We start from the raw sequence: 14035 nt of genomic DNA, 5'->3' as shown, positions 1-14035 counted from the left end.
TATCCCCTACCATGCACCAGCTGCAGGCAAGGTGGAGAGGTACAATGGACTGTTAAAAACCACCTTGAAAGCACTGGCTGGGGGATCTTTCAAGAACTGGGAGCAGCATTTAGCCAGGGCCACCTGGTTAGTTAACACTCGAGGTTCCACCAACCGAGCAGGTCCTGCCCAGTCTGAGTCCCTCAATATAGTAGATGGAGATAAAGTCCCAGTGGCCCATGTCAGAGGTTTGTTGGGGAAGACAGTATGGATTAATCCTGCCTCGAGTACAGGCAAACCCATTCATGGGATTGTCTTTGCTCAAGGACCAGGTTATACCTGGTGGATAATGCAGAAAGATGGGACAACCCGTTGTGTACCTCAGGGAGATCTGATTGTGGGATGATACCATTGTTTGTTAAGCGTGACCACCATTGTCTGTACGTTAGATCATACAGACATGAAACAGAAGGAAATGTGAAAGGGTCGAAAGTCAGAGCAAGTAAGAATGGAAGAGAATGTGTAAGTGTGGAAGGTTTGAGCAGGCAGGAAGGAAGTTTCAGTAACATGTTCACGATATGGGATAAGGGGTGGAATGTCGTGGGGACAGGACATTTTCATGCTTATTATCCCAATCGTGGTTTCTGTTCCCTGCTCTCAGTTTGTTTTGTCTATAGCTTCGTACTTCCCCCCCTCCCGGCTCGCTTTTTGGGCTTGCTGCTTGGCTTTTGCTTGCTGCTTTTGCTCGCTGCTGGCTGCCTGCTTTGCTAGCTCTGTTTTCCTTTTTTTCTTTGCTTTTTGCTTGCTTGTTTTTTTCGCCATTTTTTTCCTTTTTCCCCGGTTTCTGTTGTTCCCTTCCCCCACCCCACCCCCCCCCCGAAGATATCGGACCTACTCCGGGCAGGAGCTCCCCTGGGGTCTGCGAGAGAAGCTTCGTACCCTCTGCGGCAAAGAGAGATACAGCTCAACCCCCTTGGACTGGTGAAAACATCTGTTGTCATCTCGGGCTATTTCTCTTGTGCTGGGGAGTGTTTTTTGTTGTTCCTTAATAAACAAGTTTTTTCCACTTCCCCTCTGAAGAAATTCCTCCCGAACCCGGTGGTGGGGGAAGTTGCGGAGGGTTTTGTTTCCTATAAGGGGCTCCTTTGGAGATGTTTTCCCCTAATTTGTCCTAAACCAGGACAGTATTTTAATTTAGATAACAAATTTGCTTGTAGCTTCTAAGGGTCCTTTACAGAAGTTTTATATTACTAAGAATGCTCTTGATTTTCATGGTTTTCTTCCTACTGAGCTATGTATTGTTTCCACAAAAGTAAATTATTTAGCAGCTTATCTTCAGGGCAGGTGAAATGGCAAAGAGGTAAGTTCATCCATCACGCACAGTGATGCTTTGCAGGTATATGTAAACACCCTTTATGGCATTTCTGTGGCTCAGGGTTTCCTGGCACAGCTGTACTGTAGCAGGAGTGTTGCTCTGCTGGCCAGGAGCAACATGGGGCATTGAACCACCTCTCATTCCCAAGCACCACTGAAGCTTTTCTGGGTGCCCTGGAGCAGAGCACTCCCTGTAGTGCCAGATTTTAGGGAAGTCTTTACCTGTCTTTTTTCAGGGCTGCTGTTGACAGAGCACCTCAAAGCCGCTCTCTCTCTGCATTTTCTGCCTTGTGCTTAGGGCTGTGGCCACTGAGGGTCTTTGGGGATTCTCCTGCCATGAACAGGCATAGTTCAGATACATCCCTGGAGGCTTGGCTAGTCCCCTGTCATGGTGTACTGGGAATAAAGTCCTGCTTTTTGCTTTTGAATATTACAAGAAATGCTGGACCTCGTGGTATCCAGGGCACATCAGCCTCCTTCCTTCCGTGCAGGGCTGCTCTGGGTGTTGGAGCATCTCTGTCTGTGTGCAGTGGGGCCAGACTGGCCCCCAAGCAAGACTCAGGGCAGGGCTTGTGCTTCACCTTTTCAGATGCCCCCCTTGGCTTGGCAGAGAGCCCGTGTTTGTGTGCTGAGCACAGCCAAGCTGTGGTGGGGCATCCTCAGAACCCAGCCCCTTCTGCCTGACCTTTTGTTTAAATGTTTGGCTCCAGACACTTCAGCAGCTGATATAATTTCAAACTAAAACTGGCAACTGGCATCCAGCTCCTCATTTCTGTCCTTTTCAGGAACTCTCTGCCTGTTACAGCTACAAGTGCTGATGTTGTATTTACCTGCTCCTCATTAAATGCTTCTAGGAGGAAGCAATCACCAAAGCCCACTTTTCTTCTCTACACTATAACTGGATTACAAATTTAGGCAAAGTATCCTCCCTCAGCCTTTTCCCCCAGTGGATGCAAAGCTCAGACCCTGGTGAATCCTTGCTGATGATTCTGCACCTTAGAGCAGTGGTTTTTCATATTTCTTTACAGTTTCCTCTAGAATACTAACTTAATTCTTTTGCCTTCTGCAGGAACTTCTGGTTATGCATTTGAACTCCACAGGTCTTTTAATATTCACCCTATGGAAATAGTTCAGCCCTACAGTTAAGAATTATTTCTCCTTGAAATTTTGTTCACAAGGTGATTTCACTTTTTTGGACATTCTGTTTCTTGTTTCATAGGTGTCAGTGATATATCTCCTATTTTTTCTTTTGCAAAAAAAAATTACATCTTTAAAGAAAAGATTTGTAGGGAGATTTTTTTTGGAAGAAGTTTGTATGTGTTCAGCCATCTTATTCAGTGTATTTTATCAGCTGAGATAAGGAGGTTTTTGCTGTGGCAAATCCAAACTGGTTGGGAACTTCTGTGTTCAGAATCAGTATGTTCAGTGGTAAAGTAACTGAAGGAAATCCTAAAGGATGTTATGGATTTTGTGGTACTGAATGTGTAGCCAGAATCTAATCTGCTCTTCTAAAGGTGTCATCAGTAGATAAGGGCAAAGTGGAACAATACTGAGTTGATTAATCATATTTGAAACTGAAATAAAGCTGAAATATCAGCTTTATACACACCCCCCCACCTTCACATATACAAAAATGCTTTAACTGAGAAGAACATCCAGGTGTTTGCTCCTATTGCCAGAGAAAAGTAGTTCGGGACTGATCTGTGTCAGATCAGCCTGAGCCAAAGACCGTGCTCAAGATCTTTCACGCTTGAGCATTTCTATTGCCCCTATAATTTTCAATATACATTTATTCCTTTATCTTTCTACAACATTAATAATTATATTATATCTCCTATGATGCTCTAAGAACAAAAATTATCCTTCTCTGGCTGACTTGGGAAGCTTATTTTCTCTCCAAGGGTTCTTGAAACTCAAAGCCAGAGGTTTGCTCTCCAGCAGTTTTAATGAGGGATCGTGGAGAATAACACATTGTCAGGCTTTGCAGCCACATTTAGTTTACTCCTCTCCCTAAGTTTTAGACACATTGGGAAGATATGTCTAGCATTTTTTTGGATAAATGGGCAGATGTTCAGCTGCAGCGAATTGGCACAGTTTTGTTTCAATGGATGCATTTACCCTGTGTGAATGTTGAGCTCCAATAATTAGCTTAAACCATGTTTAACTGTTAGGGTAACCTTGGATTTGCTTTCCTTGCAAAAAAATTGAATTTCTGTTAGGTGAAATATTAGTGGCAAATGTGCTCCGAAGAGTATAAATATGAATTTGAGTCTGCTTATATAGACCTTACGTACATTCATTATGTAAATTACATCTATCTGCTAAGGGAATAGATAAAGTGCTGTGTGACCCTGAAGACAGTGCAGATGGCACGTAAAAGATAGCAACTAATTGAAATATCAGTTCTGGTCAAAAAAATTGCAGGCAGAACATATGCTGAGCTATGTTCCAGTAAAATTCTGGGTAACAAGCCTAGGGAGAAAGTTTGCAAGGAGCCAAGAGGCATAGCATTTCTCCAGAAGAGTGAGATCATTCATTCATCTGAATTGGAAATGTGCCTGGGAACATTGCTTCAGGGGATAGTGCAAGCAGAGGTTCTGCCCATGAAGGATGCTTCACATCCTGCCAACACTGGAACAGACTGGGGGAAGGAAGGAGCAGTCTCTGGGCCCTGGCTTAGTGTGCTGGACTGGGACAGGCAGTTGGAAATATAGGACTCCCCTGGACACAGGAAAACATGTAGCTTAGCAGACTAGATATAATATCCTCTTTATTGTCTGAAGAATTAATAGTCTACAGCATGTCACATCATTTCCTCAACTTGGGAAAGTCTGCCCAGAGAAATTGCTGATGTTTTCTCATCCCCTTACAGCAGCAAGGTGAAAATCAAACCCATTTGCTCAAACTGCAGCCCTTAAAAATTACAATCCCAAATGATACAGGTTAATGGGCAGTAGAAAGCCATTGAGAATACCAAGAATTTCAAAACCAGCTTATAAAAAGCACAAGAAAATGTAGTCCAGGATAGGGAAGGATGAATGGGTATGCTAGCAACCCACAAAGAGAACTGCAACCTGGGCTGATCCCACATTGTAGGCAGCAGGTTGAGAGGGCATTCTGCCCCTCTACTCCACTCAGGTGAGATCCTACCTGCTCTGAGGCCCCAGCACAGGAGGACCTGGAGCTGCTGGAGCAAGTCCAGAGGAGGTCATGGAGTTGCTCCAAGGGCTGGAGCCCCTCTGCTCTGGAGCCAGGCTGGGAGATCTGGGGGTGCTCACCTGGAGAGGAGAAGGCTCCAGGGAGAGCTCAGAGCACCTTCCAGAGCCTAAAGGGGCTCCAGGAGAGCTGGAGAGGGACTGGGGACAAGGGATGGAGGGACAGGACACAGGGAATGGCTCCAAGTGCCAGAGGGCAGGGAGGGATGGGGATATTGGGAAGGAATTGTTCCCTGGGAGGGTGGGCAGGCCCTGGCACAGGGTGCCCAGAGCAGCTGTGGCTGCCCCTGGATCCCTGGCAGTGTCCAAGGTCAGGTTGGACTTTAGGGCTTGGAGCAACCTGGGATGGTGGAAGGTGTCCCTGCCCATGGCAGAGCAGAGGAACTGGATGGGTTTAAGGTCCCTTCCAGCCTAAACTGTCTATGATTCTGCGATATTGCCGACCTCAATTTGGATTTGCTTGTCCCCCCAGGAAAACTGTCAGAGCTAAGCAGCTGTCTGAGGGGAGTTACTAACAGGGTTCTCTTTGGGCAGCTTTAGCACAGACAAAATTTGGGAATGCAGCCCAAGCTTCAAGAGCCTGTAGACAAAAAGGAACATCTGTGCACATCCACCTGGCTGGAAAGCTGAGGTTTGTGTGCTACTGTTGCCCTGCCACCAGGTAGGCCAAACATGGGTCCTCTCTGTAATGATTTTAAGGAGAACAGGTATTTTCATGTGGCTGCTGTGTTAAAACTGTCTCATAATATAGATGTTGGATCCTGTCTTGAATCTTCTAAAAATCAAAGAATCAAACCACTCACATAATGTGGTTTTTCCAGTGTTTAATTTTAATCCTCATGAAGAAAAAAATCTTCCTGATTGCAGGTAGTTTCAGCCTCCCGCAGTTTCAACTTTTACTGCTATTTTTGACTGGAAAGCTACCTAATCTGATGTTATTTTCCCATGGAATCTGTCATTATGTGTTTTAAGCTGTTGTAAACCATCTGTAGGAAAGGTAACCTCTGTGACTCCATTCTTGAATAAGTCAAACAGCTTGAGCTTCCCAGAAGTTTCAGTGTGATGATTTCCAAAGTGTTTCACACATCTTTTAAAATTATTAGTATTATTTTTTTTTCTAAAACACACACTGAAAAAGGAGCTGCAGGACTTCATAATATCTTTTGCAGAAGTAATATACTTCTTTTACCAATCTGCTGCTGCTCTGGTTATATTTTAAATAAAATCAGTTTGAGTGTTATTCTGCAAGGTAATTACTGATTCACATCTGGCAAGGATCCTAAAGAGTCCTCAGGGTATGGAGTGTGTTTTATGGGGTGGAGGATCTTTCTTTTATTAGCACGAAATGATGTCAATCACTTCCTAATACTCATTTAAGTATTGACATTAGTCCTCTCACTTCTCCTCATGACTGATTTCTGTTTTGTAAGACTTCCTTTTTGGTGGGTTATGGTCCAGATTAATGACAACATCGAAATTAGGAAGGTGAGATCTTTGTAGCTCTAGGTTTTAGAGTGCAGGAGACCAATAGAATGTGTTGTTGCTGGGTCAGAATGTGCTGGGGTATCTAATAGACACAGTTAGAAAATACAGGCAAGAAGGGATCATGCACAGAATAAGTACCAAAAAAGAAAGAAAGAACAGCTGCTTCCACAGTCCTTCTAGAGAGGATACTGCTGGCATTTCTGCAAAAGGAGATGCAGGAGATGAATTACAACAAGTGTGAGATGGGCAGGAGGAGGAGGCTTAGGGAGCAAAAAAGGGCAACTGCTTGGGTTTTGGGGAGTTCTTTTTGCTGTAGGCCAGGGAGCTGAGTACCACAGGGCTTCTGAGAGGCAGGGAAAGGATGCTGGGGGCTGTGCATCAACAATCAAGGCTGAAGAAAATGAAGAAGGTTATGGCAGCACAGGTTCTTCTCAAGTTGTTTGAATAATTTCATGCTTGCACTGGAGAAGTTCATATGCAAGTCTTTCCTAGGAGAAAAGGACCCATTTACTCATAGGTTACAAAAAGACACGAGCACAAATGTGTCTTTTTTTTTTTTTTTTTTTTTTTTGTTAAAATATTCAAAATGTTTTATATTTCATAAGAGTTTTATTTTTTTAGTGAGGGCATTTAGTATTTGGAGGAAATTAGTATTTGAAAGTAAAGGCAAGTTAAGAAGTTTCAGCTAAAAATTGGTTTTGACAGATTTTTTTTTAATAGTAAATAATTCTTTCATATAATCATTGGCTTCTCAGAACAAAGATTAAGTACTAGAAAAGGCTTGTGGAAGCATAACTTTTTCTCTCCTTTTTGGGGGCAGATTTTTTGCTAGCAAGAGTCCCTGGAATGATCAACTTCTCTGCCCTGAGGTGAATTCTTACACAAAGGAGTCAGCAGAATTGGGTAGACTCAGTGGTCCAGAAAAGCTATTAGCTGGAGAAGATAGCTTGATTATGTTTTTCAGCTTCAGTACACTTCTGAAAAGTGTTGGAAATGGCAGAAAATAGGATGTTTAGATTCTTTGCAAACAAGGATGCCAGGAGCAGTTGCTGGGTGTTATCTGCAGAGATGGTTGGGAGAGAATGTCTGAAAAAAGGAATCTTTGAGACTTCCTGGAGCAGCGTTTGCCAACTAAAAAGAGTTTTCATGTTGGATGTCCCATGTGAAATAACTCTCCAGAGGGTATTAATTTGAAATCATGTTAGCAATCACAGGCAGGGTGAGCTGGATGTGTTCCAGTGCCCCAGGCCAAGACATGGAGGGCTCAGCCTTCAAGCAGAAAACAGGAGACACTTTCCCTGTGTGCTGGCACCTGCATATCCCAGTGGTATCTGTGATAGTAACACACAGTGTCCAGGTGTTGTGGCAGTCATTTACTCACAGAGTGAGGGTTTCTGTGTTCATAAACAGGAAAAGCAAGAAGGCAGTAGGCTGGGGGAGAGGGTTGGGGGAAGAAGTGACCTTGTGCATCAGTCTCCAAAGCAGAGCCCCAGCAGCCTGTGCCTGGGCAGGTCACTTCAGCCCAGGGAAGGCAGCTGGCTCCAGCCCAGAGCTCAAGTAACTTTGTGCTTCCCCAAACTGCCTGCACAGTCCTTGAGCAAGTTTTCATCATTGCCCCTAAACCAAATTTTTCTTCTTTGATCTCATTCAGCTCTTGGCACCTGGCCATTGGTGTGCAGTTCTCCTGGGTCTCCTGTATTATCCTGCATCCCACTTTTAAGGCCATATTTATAACCTTGTTCATTTATGTCTGCTCTGCATCCTTGCCTTGGTTTTCCTGGTCTCAGCACTATTCCCTGCTCCCGTTTCTCTGCACCACATCGTTAGGCTGGCACTGTTAATGGTCCTTCTGCACAGTATAACTACTCACTATCACTGTCCATTTCAAAGTTATGGTTGCACCACATGATTATACAATGCAAGCAAAGCATAAAAAGCTACTTAGTCATTTAAAAATTGCTGTTACAGCTAAAGGAACTGAAATAATACTCCAGGCAGGCCTGGAAAAACCTGGAGAAAGCAAGTTTCTGTCATCAGGCTTTGCAGTGACCCTGTGGCTGGGGACTGCTGATGGCATTACTGTATGTGGGGTAAGGGGCTCCCTTGCCTCTGGGCATCTCCACCAGGAACCATTCCCATGGCTGTTGGTGTTTAAAAAAGAGAAGCTCTTTCCCCTTTGCTAAGTCCCTTCCCTCTGACTGCTGGGGCAGCTTGCATCTCTCCAGGTTTGCAACAAGAGATCTTCCCAGTTTTTGTGTGTCATATAAAACGGGGACTCTTACAGTGTTTTTGGTAAAGAAAGATCAACCTTTTGCCACTGATCTTTTTCATATTCAAAATGGGGAGCATCACTCCATTAAACCTCACAAAACAGGAGCAGCTTTTATAAGCTGCCTGCTATGTACTCAGTGAATTGGACAACAAAATATTTCCTCCTTCAGCTCTTTCCTCCTATTTTCCCACATCTATCACTGATACACTTTCCCCTTGTCCTGGGACCATGCTGGACACTTCTCTGGTTGCACAAGAGTTTTACAGATCCTAGAGCAGTGCAGAGGTTTGTTGTAGCATTACCTATGTGTGTGCTTACAGTGCACACCCACTAAACCAATGATTTGCTGTCACTGATTTTTTAGAGGGAAGTGCTTGTAAATCCCACAGGCCTGTGAGTGTCCACAGCCCCCAGGGTAAGTGTGTTGCATCCTGGGGTTTGGGTTTAGATTAGAGTTTATTATTTATGTTAGATAGCCAAGTTCTGTAATCCTGCACACCTCCCATGTTTCCCCTCCCCGCAGTTGTTTGCTCCTAGCTGTGTGCTATTGGAGCTTACCCCAATCACTCAGGCGGACAATCCCCATCCTTGCCAGAGAGTTCCCTGCCAATCTCCCTTATGCCGCATCCCCACTAGCCCTGGGACCCAGGAACTGCCCCAGCGCCGTCTTGGTTGGTCGCTGTTGCTGGCGTCACCGCCACGGCAGCCGCCCCTATTGGCCGGCAGGCCGTGGATCCTCTCGCCCCGCCCCTCCATAAAATCCTACCCCGCCGGCAGCCAGGTGCCATTTTCTCTCATGCGAGTGCCTTGAGCGGTTGTGTCTTTCCAGCTAACTGCGCCATGTGACCAATAAACCGTTCCTGCCAAGCAGAGAGTAAATGGACAATTCCTTACTTCTTTACCGGATCCCTAGCACATGGTAACAGCGGCTGGCCAGCCCATGCGCCCGAGACACGGAGCCGTGTCCAGGAACCCGCGGCAGAAAACCCCGGCAGCATGTGGAAGCTACATCACAGCCGGGCTCCCAAGAGCTGCGTGCAGCTGGGGAAAACAAAAGCAAACGCTGCATAAGTGAGAAGTTTTCTTGTGTGGAAGTTCAGTGTCCTGCACAGAGTAAGGAGTTTTGGGTTCCAAACTTGGCCAATCTTTCAAAAGCTCCTGCCCCTTGGGCAGAACATGAGTAAATTTAGATATATATATATATATATATATATTACATCCTGTTAGCCTGAATAAGATCAGAATGAGCTCAACAAGATGCACAGCTACAGAAACCAGCAACCACCTGCAAACATTTTTGTCCATCCAGAATGAGTCAAAATTTACTTGCAAGTTCTTTGTTTTGGGAAATGCATTTGTTTTTCCTCAGCAGAAAAGGATGTCTTAAATCAATTTGATGCTTTAATTCTACTGTGAGTCTAACTGGAGATTTGATGTCAAGATCTCCCTTAAAATGCAAGTTAGTTGGAGACAGCTTTAGTTACCAATAGCTAGCAGGTAGGAAATTATGAACTTGGATGCCAGTATAATGATGTGGTCAAAAAACAGGTTATTTTTTTCAGAATGAAAGGCAATGTTATGTCATCAGCTGGCTCTTTTTACCTAGCATGGGGAGAAAAAATTAAAACCTTTGTCTTTATATGAGCCATAAAGCTACTGAAGATAAATGATGAAAGAAGGTATTTTTAGTGCTTGGTTTTTTTCCCCCAGATTCACATTTTTAAATGTTCTGCTATAGTTGAACTTAAACTGCTTTTTATTGCTCATGGAATTGCCCTCAAAACATCAATTTCATCCAGCACTGATTTTACATCTGTCCATCTGTGTGATTTTTTTTAAGTAATGAGCTAAATTGAGGCCAATACATGTATCATAAACAGCAATGCTTTTAATTCTGGTCTTCATTTGCCTTCAGTTTCATGTGCTCCTAGCCCTCTACAAGCTCTCTGCTATCTATATATATTCTATATATATTACAAATCTTTATAAACAAATAGCTAGACAGAAGATACATCTCAAAGAGGCAATACTGCAGCCATAGTTAATGGGCAGAGCCTGGGAACAGTGAGGAGGAATACTGCTCCATTTCAACTATGGATGAGAGGATCTTCAGGTAAATCAGATCTCAATAAACAGGAAGCTGCTTAAAAGCCTCATAAACAATGCATGAATGGGAAGAAGATTGCTGTGGAGCAAACAATTAACCAGAGACAGAGCTGAAAAGTAGTTAATGACACAGGCATAATAATCACGACTTCTAATGACAACAAAATCAGAAAGACAATACTGTCTTCCCATGGAGCAAGGCTTTCTGGCATGGATATATTTAAAATTCATATTGTATTATTTTAATACACAATTTTTAGAATGGAGTCTAGTTGTGCAAGGATCTTTCTCTGCTGTTATGATAGCAAAGAAACCCACCAAAATTCAAATTTCAAAAGCTGCAAAACCCCCCATTAATTTACCAGAACTGTAGGAAGATAAATCCTCAGTGTCTGGCTTTCTCATGACCTCTTTTCCGTCCAATATACTGGGTCTTTTACATGTCCCCTTAGTTATATTTTATAAACTTAAACATAAAAAAATACATGTGCTTCTCTGAAATCTGTCTAAGAAGGGTTTCATGAGACAGGAATATCAATAACAGCTTTAAATGCTGATGGCTTGGAATGCTGGATGGAAATTCACATATATTCTTTAAAGGAAATAGTAAGTGAGTCAACAATAACAATAACAATAACAATAACAATGATAATAACAGTAATAATAATAATAACAACAATAAAACTGATAATATAACTTTCATTGTTGTTATTATTATTTCATGTATTGTTCTGCGAGAGGGAAACGAGGGAAACAGCTTTTCTGTCTCCTAGAGGTGTCCTCCTGGTGCAGATGTGTACTGTGATTTGACCCAAAAAGGATGTGCTAAAAAAACAGTTGGCTTTTAAAAAATAAAGAGAAATTGGAAATACAGGTAGATTCCCATAGATAGGAAAATGGAATTTTAAAATCTCAATTGCCTGAAGCAGAAAAATGTCTTCAAGAAAAATTAGATCTTTTTATAAGCCAGTCACCCTCTGGGAACAGCCAGTCAAATTCACAAATCAACCCATTATGAGCATTCTGAGATTTGGGATGATGATGTCTGGGATTATAGTGGTGAGAATTTTATTGCCACCTCTGACATTTTCCCTGACTCTTTCCCTTTTTGGCTGTTAATTAAGACTGAAGTTACTAATGAGGGTGAATATGGCAGTGCATACAAGTCCTTGGTGTCCTGCAGAACTGGCTGAACTGCAGGAGTATCCAAAGCATTTGGAAGAATCCAAGATGGAATGTGTGTGCCAGAATACATGTGGCAAATTTGTCTGACTGGGGAAGATTGATTTTTATGGAGTGAGGAAGAAATGGAGGTATTTTGGGATCCTCCTAAGTTTTTAACCAGACATCATGATTATTCTTTAACTGCATGGGTGGTATATTGGGCAGGAGGGACAGGGGAGGATAAGGGAGATCCAGTGCTTTTTAAAACTGCTGGACTCTCTGATCTCTGGCTTCTGTGCAGGATGAAATATGGGAGGTTTGTGTTTAAAACACCACAGCTCCTAAGCATTCCACAGCAAGTATTCCTGTCTGGCTTTTGGGGGAAAAAGAGTTAACTAAGGTTGAAGTGCTTGTGGGGGCCACCCAAACACAACTTTTAGGATTTGATTTACTTTATGGGTGCACCTGGAAACTTCTGTGTGGAACGTTATGGAGTTTCACAGTGAGACGTACTGGTTTCCTGGGGGTACAAACTGAATCCAAATGTGAGGCAATTCAGGCTCTGAAAAGTTCACCAGTCTATTGAGATATCAGCACTGTTGCCTTTTTCTAAAATATCTAATGTAGAACAGTATCCCCTGCCAGCAGCAGCACTTAAAGGGACTGATGAAAGGGTTGGCAGATTCCTTAAAAAGAAGCATTGTTAAAAGGATTCGTCTACCTTTGAATTTAATTGTGTGTAAAGAAGCTTGCTTGTTTTATAGTTGTCTACTGGTTTTTGAATGGCAACACAGACCCATTAACAGTTGCAGTACTTAATATTGCAAATTTAACAGCCGTGGATAGCAGTACTAGATACAAAGTATATGTTCTTTAGGGTTCCCTTAACAAGGGGAGGACAAAGAGGAATTTGCCTTTCCCTGGGAAGGATACTATAAACCTTAACAGGCTCCCCCAGGGTTATAAACCTTCACCCACTGCTGCTCATGCTGCATCTGCTGAGTTGTTACCATCTCACTCCTCCCAGATGTGAAACTGTACCAACATATGGATGACATCTAATTGGAGGAGATTCCTGTGAAGAAGTGGAAGAAGCAACATGAGCCATATGGGAAACATTATATGAAGATATTGAAATTCCATCTGAAAAATGCAGAGGACCAAGTAAAGAAGTAAAATTTGGCCACTTTGATAGCAGGCAGTGCAATAGTTCCTACAGACACTTTAAAAGCAATGTACAGCAATGAACAAATACAATATATCAAAGAATTACAACAAGTTAATGGGAACTTCAGGATACTGGAGAAAACATGCTTGGTGTTTCTATCATTGCTCTTTACTCTGAGCAGTGCAGCAAACTGAGAAGATACATCAGAAACAAACTGTACAGTCTGTACAAACCAGAGAACCATTTAATTTGCTGGAGTCTATTTTAAAGAGGTCTTCTTTCCCAGAATGAGTTGCACAAAAATCCAAAGTCAGGAAATGGAATGCCTCCTTAATGGCAGCTGCCAGAGGAAGAGATTAAGATAAGGACCAACTGAAGTTTCTGAATTACAAATTACATTCAAGGCAGATCCATTAACATTACACAATCTTTCAAACCCTCACCAACTTTAGATGCCCCTCCCCTTACTGAAGACATGCCAACAGAAGATACTTGGGTCACTGATGCCTCAGCAAAGAGGGTAAGTGGTAAATGGCAGTACAAGAGTGTTGTATTAAACATCAACACAAACAAACAAGTAATAGAAGAGGGTGAAGGTAGTGCACAAGTAGGAGAGTTAAAAGCAGCTGTTTGAGCAGCTCAGAATGGAGTAAAAATAATCTACGTGGACGCCATGCTGTTGGGACTGGTGCTACCCAGTGAGTCTGCCAATAGGAATTACTGAATTGGGAAGCAAAATCTTCCATCTGGAGAGCTCAAGATTGGAAATTATTAAATATAGCAAGAAAAAATGCCATACAGAATGGAATGGATCAAAGCCCATGCCAAAGATAACAAACCAGGCACAAACTGGAAGGGTTGCCATGTTCCTCCTTCAGCAGTTTCTGCTAAAATAGGGAGTTGCACCAATGCAGTGCTGTGTGCAGACAGAGGAGAGGGATTGAGTAGAGAAGGAACAGATAGCAGGCTCACTGGACATCAATTTGTCAGAATTCAATCTTCATTGAATCTGTCTTTTGATTTGAATGCTATGTGGATTTGGTCTGTTTGTTGCTAGGGTTTTATTTTAGTGTTGTTTGTTTGTTTGGGGTTTTAGGGGATTTTTTTGTGTGAAGTTGGTTGGTTGGTTGGTTTTGGGTATTTTTGTTTGCCCTCCCTCCCCTTCCCCAGCCCCCCATCCTTTTGTCTGGAAGGAGAAAAGCTGCAAGGGACTCAACTTGCATTAGGGGAAGAGTTCATCAAGTCAAACACCATCAGGACCATCTCAGCCAT

General features: G+C 42.9%; 1 long non-coding RNA gene across 1 annotated transcript in view; it reads left to right on the top strand.

The window, feature by feature from the left end:
* Positions 1-821: 821 nt before the first annotated feature.
* The window catches only part of LOC128810665 (uncharacterized), a 100699-nt gene continuing 87485 nt past the window's right edge, over positions 822-14035 (top strand). Inside the window, exon 1 of the long non-coding RNA XR_008438102.1 lies at positions 822-960. This is a non-coding gene — a long non-coding RNA (uncharacterized LOC128810665). The remainder of the gene's footprint in view (positions 961-14035) is intronic.

Source organism: Vidua macroura, chromosome 8 (genome assembly GCF_024509145.1).
Source record: "Vidua macroura isolate BioBank_ID:100142 chromosome 8, ASM2450914v1, whole genome shotgun sequence".
Lineage (NCBI taxonomy): Eukaryota > Metazoa > Chordata > Aves > Passeriformes > Viduidae > Vidua > Vidua macroura.
This window is presented reverse-complemented; position numbering and strand designations above follow the sequence as displayed.